Source organism: Myotis davidii, unplaced genomic scaffold (assembly GCF_000327345.1).
Source record: "Myotis davidii unplaced genomic scaffold, ASM32734v1 scaffold582, whole genome shotgun sequence".
Classification (NCBI taxonomy): domain Eukaryota; kingdom Metazoa; phylum Chordata; class Mammalia; order Chiroptera; family Vespertilionidae; genus Myotis; species Myotis davidii.
The window spans coordinates 326,207-337,135 of NW_006294113.1; the positions used below are offsets into that span (position 1 = coordinate 326,207).

At 43.8% G+C, this 10,929-nt stretch overlaps 1 long non-coding RNA gene across 1 annotated transcript; it reads right to left on the minus strand.

Moving 5' to 3' along the window:
* Positions 1-3,245: 3,245 nt before the first annotated feature.
* On the minus strand, positions 3,246-6,345 carry LOC107183834. Its single transcript, XR_001514634.1, has 2 exons — positions 6,215-6,345; positions 3,246-4,396 (listed from the first exon to the last, which is right to left on the minus strand). It is a non-coding gene; the product is annotated as an uncharacterized LOC107183834 (long non-coding RNA).
* Positions 6,346-10,929: the final 4,584 nt, after the last annotated feature.

The following is a 10,929-nucleotide window of genomic DNA, read 5'->3' on the forward strand; positions in this document are numbered from 1 at the left end:
TTTTTTGCATTGAGTTGATAGAGTAATTTGAGTTAATGAGCTCCTTAACGAGCTCGGTCTCGGAACGAATTAAACTCGTAAGTCAAGGCCCCACTGTATATGGATAAGTGGATTGCTTGATTTCCAATGTAGTGTGTAATTACTGTAAACACAAAGCAACCAGCTAAGAAGCTCATTTTTATATTTTTTGCCACATTCTGTTCCTCTTGTCTCAGACTTAATAGTTCAGTGTCCTTAGAAATAAGCCATTTCATTCATCTCCACCATAGCCCAGGGATCGTCAGTAGCTTGATTTCCTTTTGAAATAGGTAAACCTTTACCTATCTGCTGTGGCTTGCATGCACTTCAGTCCTCTATATCCATCCCTCTCACCCTGCCCCGCCCCCCATGTCTGTATGTTTCCTCTTCCCTCACTGACCACCATCTCCTCTTCCTCTAGGCATCTTGCGAATGGGTTGCCACTCATCGGTAAGTTCTAGTTCTCCACATTTGCAACAGTCTTTAGCCCCCACTTACTTACCTTCTCGCCTCAGGCCTGCGGTTCCTAGAACACGGCAGGACCATTGCTCAGCTAAGGTCTTCCCTTATATCGGGGAAGGAGGAGGAAGAAGATGAGTGTAACTGTTTCCCCCAATGTCATATTTCTTAAGGACATCACTCATAAAAAATATTTTAGTTATATTGACTTCCCCTAGAATTTTGATGTATGGTTGTTCTCAGGATAAAGATTTTTTTTAGTTGATGTATGTGCACTTTTCATTCAAAATGAAAGTATATATTGTTGCATAAAATGTTTTTAATATACTTATTCTTACCAAAATGAGTCACAGGTATCTGAGATCAAGCGTTCAGGCCTATTGAGAACAGAGATGAATGGTATTTAAATAGCACAAAGGAGGGTGAGAGCAACATCTGTCAGCGGCCCTGCCCCCCCTCTGGGTCAGCGACAGGCTTTCCTCTAAGACTTCGTGACACACGGAAAGCCACCGAAAGATCTCTACAATGTTTCTCGCACATTCAATGTTGACAAAAGCTTTAGGCGAATGTCTAATGCTACTTATTTTGCTTTCCATATACAATGTTATTTCCATTGACTTTTTTATATTTCACGGATGTGGAAACACACTGTATTATGTTTTTTTCAAATCTGATTCACACCTATAACCAGGGATCCTTTTCCTTCTTTTTAGGTTTGAACAGTATCATGTTATGTTTTTATAATTAGTGTAGCGTCTCTGTTTTTTCATCATAAAAGGGGACTCACAGCAGGGCTGTCACCGGGTCACAGGGTTGTCAAGAGTTTAAACAAATTAAAACATATAATGACAGCAACAACTAACATTACTTGAATATTTTCCACATGCCAAGAGCACGTGAAGTGCTTTACCGGCATTACCTCATTTATTCCGCCCTATGACTCTGTGTGGTCAGTACTATTATTATCACATCCCCACCCTTTTTTTAAGCAAATGAGGAAACTGAGGGCACTGAGCGTTGATAATGACACTAGGTTGCGAGGAGGTGAACAGCAGGGCTGGGATGAAAGCTCAGGCAGGTGGATTCCGGAGCTGCACTCCTAACCACTGTGCCAGGCGGCCTTCCAGGGAAGGCAGCAGCTGGAAGAACCAGGCTGTGGGCCGGTGGGAATTTTTATAAAAGGTGAGAAGTATACTTTAGCGAATATGAAACGGATGTTTCCATGTTACTGATGCCCAGTCCAGTCTGGCGAAGGCATCCCCAGGACTTAACGGCTGCTATTTTGGTACGTTTTTTCAGGCCCCTTGCTTCCTTCTTTTCCTGAATGCTTTTAGCATCTGACTTCAAGTAAAAGCACGTTGATGGAAAGAACACGAGGTTTCCAATCTGAGAAGGGCTCGATTCCTTACCAGATGTGTGATCTTGAGCAAGCTACATGTCTTACCGAACCCATTTTCTTCTCTGTAAAGATGGCAATAATATCTGCTTCAGCCCCTACAACAGGAGGCATACAGTGATCCAGCATTCAGACACCGAGGAAGACATTTAGGAAGCTCAACGGTGGATGCGGAATTCGGCACACTGCCGAGGACTGAGAGCACAATCTCAGCCGCCTCCCTCGCTCAGTTTTGCCAATTCTTGATGAGGATGGAAATTCATATTAGGATCTCACTATTATTTTGTGGCTTATCCACATTTTAAATTCTCTCTACAGATAATTGTATATTGTTCTCATTCCACAATTCATGTAATAATTCTTAGTGTGTCTTTTTGTTATTTTGGCCAAGTCTGAACATAAAGGACATTTTAAGGGATGCCGCACATATATCTAACTTGTGTTGTTAGTAAAAATTGTGGTGCACAAATGATATGAACAAATGATTCATGGAATAGAAAATATGATTTGTTTGCCAGTATATGGGAAACAACCGTGCTCTCTGGAAAACAAAGGCATGCCATATGACAGCACATGAGAACACATGTGCGGGTGGGGGTCATGCTCATCGCTCACGGGTACATGAGCTGGATGAAAACCTGGGGGGAGGCATTTTGTAATATTTAACAAGAATCTTAAAATGGTAATATATTTTAAGATAGTTTCCAGCTTCAAGAAATAACACAAGGTACCATGAAGGCTTTCAGTATAACATGTTCATTGTTGCATTATTTATAATAAGAAGTTGGAAACAACCTAAATGCCCTACAAGTTGGTAATAATTAAATAAACAATACATTCTCCATATAATAGATTACTGTGTAGTTACTTAAAATGCTTAAATAATGTATAGCAACATAAGGAAATACATGTCATATTAAGTAAGCGGAAAGCAAGATATATTTTATTACAGTATGATCACAAGTCAAAAAAGCTGTAGAAGTACAAAGAGTTTTCAAATACATATACCAGAATGCAGTAATAATTCCTTGTGAAGTGACGATGATGGATGTCTTGTTTTCCTGCTTTTAACTTTTCTATATTTGTTCACTTTTTGCGCAATGAGCATAAGTTACTTTACAACATTAAACCCAAAGCAAACCCTGTAGGAGGAAGGATGTGGTTGCCTGGTGAGCGGCATCTGTTGAGCGCGATGCCGTAATAAGGCAGTGTGCTCTGTATTGCTCTGCTCCACCCAGGGATTCTGGGAGAATTAAAGATTCCAGCACGTGGAACTAGGACCAGTGTAGGTTACTATTTAGTAAGAAACTATTACAGAAAATTTAAATTTTACCATCTTACATTAGGGATGGGAAGGTACAATGTGAAAGGCTTTTTTTTTTTTTTTGCGTTTCCAAAGAATTCCGTTTCCTTCATGAGCAAACTTTCCTAAGCATTCTATTGCATGCATCCTCTCAGGAATCTCTCTTTTTGGTGTGACGTAAGGAGAAGTTTGTGTGCACTGGAACCTTTATCAGAAGCAGACCAAGGGAGGAAGACAAATGTTAGTTCGGTCAGTTGTTTCCTTGAAAGCTCTCACCCCTTGTCTGGTGGTGATGAGCAGGGGCCTGGCTTACCCAGGGCAATCCTGGCTCGCACCTGTTGTCCAGCCATAATTATTCAGAGTGCCCTCTGTTTCTCCCATATTGCTCTGGTTTGGACAATAAGTTACACGGCCACACTAGGGACCTCAGATGTGGGGAGAGGGGAGGAAAGAGCGGTACCATCTGGATGCTGACTCCTGAGTGGAGGGAATGTGTGTGGCTCCCCACAGCCAGAACGTAAGGGGGACAAGCCAGCAGCAGCAGCACGGGGAGGGACAAAAACTAGCCCAGTTGCCAACAAACACGGCCCACAGGCTGTATTCGAGAGTCTAAATTAGTCATCTATGACTTGATAGTGAGCCTGACAGCTCTGGCTCTACCTGAAGGTGGAACAGAAAACCTACCCAGTTGATTTAAGATACTGAAGACACGCCTGGCACAGGGTTCTTTTCTGTCGGCCCGCTCTGGCGCCTGGCATTTCCACCATTAGAGTTATAAGGAAATGTTATCAAAATAATTCAAATTCTTATCTGGACAGGAGAGCACACAAGGACAGGGGAAACAGCACAGCTCAGGAGCTGGAAGGATCCGCATGCGGACTCTGCTCTTACCAGCTGCCTGGCCCTGGGCAAAGGACTCGGCTTCCCCAGTTCGGCGTCTTCAGGAGAACAAAAAGGAAAATGAGACCGCCCTCACGGTCCCTTGGGGCAGCAATGGCCACTGCACGTGAAAATGCTCTGCTCATACATCCGACACCTCAATACAAAAGCACTCCGCAAATATCAGAGTGTTAGTCTCATGCAGTCATTACAATAAGGCAACACATGAGCAGTGAGCATGTCCCGGGGAAAAACACAAATTAGGGAAATTGTGATGGGTGGTAACAAGGAAGAGAGAGAGGGCTGGAGCCGGCTGGCTGATCATCTGAACCATCTGGGAGCTGTTGAGAAAACAACAGGGAAAACAGTTAGTGGGCTCCATCCCACCAGCGTGAGATTCAGTTGATCAGACATACAGCCCAGAGTAAGTAGATTGGGGGGGGTTGAGGGTGGGGATTGAAGCTGCTGAGCATGATGCAAAGAGGACCAGGCAGGACTAGAAAGGAAGTGTTTGGGGAAGGAAATAACAGAACTTTGTTGCTTTTTGTTATTGTTTGTTTGTTTTTGTTTTAAATCAGAGCTAGCCTTGCTAGAAAACTAAAGGCTAAAACGAATTTTTGAAATTTTTGGTAAATGCCCCTCCCAACCCACTTCCCCCAACACGAGCACATAAACCGCATGTGGGCTGCTTCACTACTGAACTCCAAGCACTTAGAACATAGCCTGGCACATAGACCGGCATATCAAAAATTGCACAAATGAATGTTATTTGCCCGTGTCACTGTTTCCCCCACTCATGCCTGTAATGTATAGTTGGCTACGTATTGTTGTTGCCGTTCTGGAGCTGCTACAGGGGAAGGCTGTCAGCCAGGTTTAGGGCGCAAGCCTTGATCCAGGTCAGGGCTCTCAGGTGGTAACTGCTACTTCCACCGCCAACCTTGATCTTTGTTGGCGACCTGTCAGGTTCAGTTGTTGTGATATCTGACTTACGCTCTTCAAACACTAGGATTACCCTACAAGGACAGAGCTTTTTAAAAAGTTGTGTTTCATTGGTTATTCCTGCAAATAATACGGAAACAGGAGTCTGATCTTTCATTTCTCATTGACATTTGTTGCTATCCTTTAGAATATCCAGTGCAATACAAGGATTTAAATAATGCAATTTGGTGATTATTTTTATCGTAACTTTACTGATAGCCTTAAGCTTTGGAATAGGAAGTAATTGAGATTTTATTTTGGGTACCCTCCCTTCTCAGCTATTCCTTTAATCTACTGCCAGATGTGTAATATACAAACTGTAGATTGAGATGAGTGATCTCATCAGTTCAATTCTAGAAATGTTTGTTGAGTGCCTACTATGTTCTGTCACGTCAGGGGCTGAAAATATGAAGATCAATAAGATAGCTATGACCTCAGTCTCTAGTGAGATACATGACACCAGAATATACATATATACGTATGTATGAATATGTTATTATGCATAAAACCAGATACACACATCTATACATATACATACAGTCAGCCCAGGATGCTTTTGAAGACAATTAATGAAATACTCAATTTAAAAATCTCAAACAGGGAGCCCATTTATTATTCACAAATCAAGAATTTTGAGGGAGTCTCTTGGTTGCCGAATACACTGCCCTGATGACATCATGGCTCTGACCTGCTTCTCTGCACTTTTTAGAGTACAGAGAGGGCTGCTCCTCATTCTTCCAAGATGACCAGGGGAACAACTGGAAGGGTAGGTGCAAACATAACTGGAGTCTGCCGGCAAGGAAGAAGTGTGTGTGCCAGGGGTGGCGGTGACTGGGTCTGCGCGTGTGATTAGGGGGAGTAGTCGGTCAACTGCCACACCCAGATTTTAAAGTTTAGTAATCTTATAGGCTAATTTTGCCTGAGAAATGCAATGATTTGTTAATACACTAAAGCCTGCTAAAGAGTAAAACAGGAAAGCGTATGCTAGGCTTGTTAATACGTGGCATGATTTTATGGTATTATTTAGTTTAATAGACAAAATTATACATGTTCATTAAAAAATATAAGCAGCAAAAGCAGACCATGGTTTAAGGTCTGATGTGTGTCATTTTCACATTTACATTTCTATGCATTTCCAAACAAAGGCGTAGGTGTATGCATACGTGTGTGTATACACTCACCAAAAATGTAGATGCAGCCTCAGTATCCAGTATGCTTGTGTTCTTGGCCTGGATCCTCTAGACAAGAGACGAAGACACAGGATTAATTAAAGTGAGTGCCCTGGCCAGTGTGGCCAGCTGGTTGGAGCATCTTCCTGTGCACTGGAAGGTCAGAGTTCAATTCCTGGTCAGTGCACGTACCTAGGTTGTAGGTTCCATCCCCTGTTGGGAAGCATGTGGGAGGCAACCGATAGATATGTCTCTCGGACTTTGATGTTTCTCTCTCTCTCTCTCTTTCTCTTTCTCTCTCTCTCTTTCTCTCTCTCTCATTTCCTCCCTTCCTAGAGTCAATTAAAAAAAAAAGGCAAAATGCTTAAAAAAACACACAAGACAAAAAAAGGATTAAAGTGCAGCCACAGATGGTGGTGAGGAGGAAACAGTAGAGGGAAGGTAATAAAGAGGCAAAGCAACTTGGTGTGACGTGGATTGGCAACGACACAGCAGGTGCTTGGCAGGTGTGTCCGCTTGGCACGCAGGACTCCTCTGGAGAGGCTGCGAGAAGCCTCACTAGGGGCAGTCCCCTGCAGGAAGGGAGGGGAGCGGGTTTTCTGCTCAGATCCCTCCTGCCTCTCATTTCCCATCAGCCAAGTTTCACCCAGAGGAAGGAACTCCTTACATTTCAGCCCCTGGCAGCCATTCAGTAAGCCAGTTCCCATGCTCCATAGTGTGGCATTTCATCCAAATCTAGGATGACGATGTAATGCCAAACAGGGCCCATCATGGAGGAAGTAAAGGCTCTGCAGGCCCAGGGTACCAACTTGAACTTCAGCCACCTCGGGGAGCTCAGCGAAGGCAGTGGTCACGGTCTGAGAAGGTGCTCAACGATTGCATCCAACACACTGGCTTTGCAAAATGGGATGGTATACACATTGTTCTGATATTTGTTTTGTTAACAAAAAATCATAGCCATTACCCGCTGTCAGCATTTTGAGATCAAACTCATTCTTTTTAACAGATGCCTACGATTCTAGAGAATGGATCTGCCATAATTTATTTTGCCATTTCCTTACGGACGGACATGCAGGTTGTTCCCAGTTTTCCATATTATAGAAATTACCCGTCAACAATATACTAGTATACAAGTCTTCCTGGAGGTCAAATTTAAAGCGCTGAGGATAATTTAAAAGGGAAGATCTGACTTACAATCAGTCTCCGGGCTGGTCTGTTGCTAATCTGATCCTGTGACTGCATTAATTATGCCCTGTTGCACTTGGCCCCGGGTCTGGCGGTTCTGAGCGTGTGCCCCTGACGGGGAGCTGCTGGCTTTGCAGATGAAGGTCTGCAACATTGCTAAGGCACGCGACTCTCTGCGAGGCTCCCAATGAGGAGAGATTACTTTCCATTTTTGCATATGCCCCAAAGCCTTTCCATTTGAGTGATCTTGTCAGTGTATCAAATAAAGAAAGAAAGGAAATTCTGTGCATTTGACTTTGCCCAGCCTGCCTTTACGGAGCCCTCTCCTGAGCAGATATCATTAGTCGGGTCTTGGCCTCCAGGTGGGAACTTGAGGAGGGCACTGTGCGTTCCCTGGCAGGGGGTCTGAAGTGTTCAATGATAAGACGACCACCGCCACCTGGGAAATTTTACACATTTCTACATCTCAGGCATGTTTTAGAGGAAAGCTTTTTTATTTTGTATTTTTGTCTTGATAATGCTTTGACATCTTGACCCCTTATGGGAAGCAGCAGGGACTCGGTCTGCTTCCCCCCTTTTCTAGGCGATGTCCCCTCTGTCTCCAGGAGACTGCACAGCCTCTAAAGACCACTCTGGTACCCTTCCTTCCTCCTCTTCCCCGAAACTGTTTAACTATGGAGTTTCTGAAACTTGCAACTTTAATGACTCTACTAAATCCAACACTTTAAGCATCAACTACCTCTCAGACAGATTTTATTATTATAGAATACAAATATTCTTTATTCTACTGCCCTGTTGATTTCTTTCTCAGTCTAGAAGCTTAATAACATAGACCTGCAATAAAATAAAAATCAAATTCTGCATGAAACTATGTAAAATATTGATCAGACCAAATAGGAATGACAAAATTATTAATGTAACTTAGCCTTTAAAGTGCTTGACTAGCAATGCAGAGTGAGAGAAAGAATGCTTCTAGAATTTAGTAAGTGCATCTGACCACTGAATTTAGAATCAGAATAATATATTATGCCTTTATTTTACATGATACTATTTAATATATTTAATGAAAATATATTATGCCACTTTATTATCAGACTAGAGGCATGGTGCACAGATTCGTGCACCAGTGGGGTCCCTCAGCCTGGCCTGCACCTTGTCACAATCTGGGACCCCTTGGGGGATGTCGGATAGCCGGTTTCAGCCAGATCCCCGCAGGCCCGATCCAGACAGGAGGGAGCCCAATTCTGTGCATTGAGGTCTGTTCCCTGGTGGTCAGTGCGCGTCGTAGCGACCAGTTGACTGGTCATTCGGTCACTTAGTTTTTATATATACACTAGAGGCCTGGTGCACAAAAATGTGTGCACTCGGGGACGGGGGTCCTCAGCCCGGCCTATGCCCTCTCGCAGTCTGGGACCCCTCAGGGGATGACCACCTGCTGGCTTAGGCAGCCACAGGGCGATCAGGGATTTTGGGCGCTGCCCCCTGTCACACTGATCCCGGTGCTGGGAGGCCTCGCGGCTCCGCTGACCCCAGTGCTGGGAGGCATATTACCCTTTTATTATATAGGATAGAGGTCTGGTGCACAGGTGGGGGCCGGCTGGTTTGCCCTGAAGGGTGTCCTGGATCAGAGTGGGGGTCCCCACTGGGGTGCCTGGCCAGCCTGGGTGAGGGGATGATGGCTGTTTTCAGGCTGCCCACACCCCCCTTCAGGGTGGGGTCCCCATTGGGGTGCCTGGCCAGCCTGGATGAGGATTTGAGGGCTGTTTTCAGGAGGGCCAAGCCTGCAACCGAAGCTCCCAGTCTCTCCTTTTTTTCTTTTTTTTTAATTCTGGGATTTATTTACCTTCTGTAATTGAAACTTTGTTGCAGCTCCAGCTCCGATGCCAGGCTGTCTGAAAGCAGTCTCTGGTGTTTGTTTCGCTTCTATAATTGAAACATAGTTGCATTCTGGAGCTGTTGCTTTCAGGCTCAGAGCTGGGAGCAGCAGACGGGGAACCTTGGCTTCCTCCATTGCCAGGGCAACCAAGCCTCATGTTCGCTTCAGCTGCCTGGCTGCTGGCGGCCATCTTGGTTGGCAGTTAATTTGCATATCACCCTGATTAGCCAATGTAAAGCGGAGCAGAGGTATGGTTTGTTTATTATTAGATAGACATGTCATTATTAGATAGACAAACCATGTTTGTCTATTATTAGATAGGATAGATTAAGCCTGAAAAATTAGTTAATAATTCCAGATGAAAAAGTTACATTTATATCTTAGTTATTATAGTCTAATAATGGACTACATTTTGTGATTTTTAAGGGTAAAATAATTTCATAAATTATAGACTATACTTTTTAGATTCAGTAACTCTAAAATCAGGAAAGGCCCTAGAACTTCCCTGTTTTGGAATCTGCACTTGTGGCCTTTGTGTCTTTAAAAATGCTTCTCCTTCATTAATCAACATTGTATAAAACCACTTATCACACTGCTGATCAGTATGAATTCATACCATACCAGCTCAGAGCTGGAAATACATTTCTGTCAGCTTCCACAGTCTTATCAAGGATAAATGTACAATTTCTATGTGATATATTTTTTGAAATGTTGAAAATAGTTCTTTGAGCCCCTAATTACCTTTGAGGATCCTCAAGAATCCAATGACTCTCAGATTGGGAGCCATCTCCCTAGGCAAAGTCAGACACCAATTCTTAGATGAAACATGTACCCTGCCTAATAATAGCCATGGTTGGATACCTATGTCTTCTCAAAGTGGCCTAAAAAAAGGCAATTTAATAGTTACTCATTTTCTGAGTCACTGTCAGAAAACAGGAGACAGTGAAAAGAGAGAGGTTTGGTACTTATTTCCATGGTTCCTTCTTTGCTGAGTCATCAGAGGTGGGTGGCATCCCTATCTGACAGCCCTCTTAACACAGTCCCATTTCCTTCAAATAACTGCCCGCTTCCTTAAGTTGTTGAACCATGCCTTTAAGGATGTACATTTTATTTGTTTCCAATATTCTTCTGTTGAGAACAGTGCAGAAATGAATAACTTTTTTTTCCCCTTGACTAGGGATCAAAGGATTGTTGGGGTTGGGCCACTAAAGGGGGTAAATTGGAAATATAGACATTGAGATCTCAGAAAATAGAATGATGAAATTGAGATTTTGAAGTCATGGGGCCCTAAAGTACAGCATAGGGACTATAGTCAATAATACTGTAGGAGAAGGAACCAAGATGGCAGCATAGGTTAACAGCCGGAGATTGCTGCTTCGAACAACCAATTCAAATTACGCCTGAAACACGGAACGGACACCATCCAGAACCACAGGAGGGCTGGCTGAGTGGAAATTCTACAACTAGGAGTAAAGAGAATATCATACCCAGACTCAGAGGAGGCGCAGTGCTGAAGTGAAATTCTCAGGTGTGGAGTGCACGCGGAGCGGGCTGGTGGCACGGAGGGCGCGGTTGTTGTTTACAATCGGGAGGGAGCTTCAGTCTCTGAGCTCCAGAGCCGGGCAAGTCGCTAGGGACTCAGACTCAAACGGGAGAAGCGGGACTG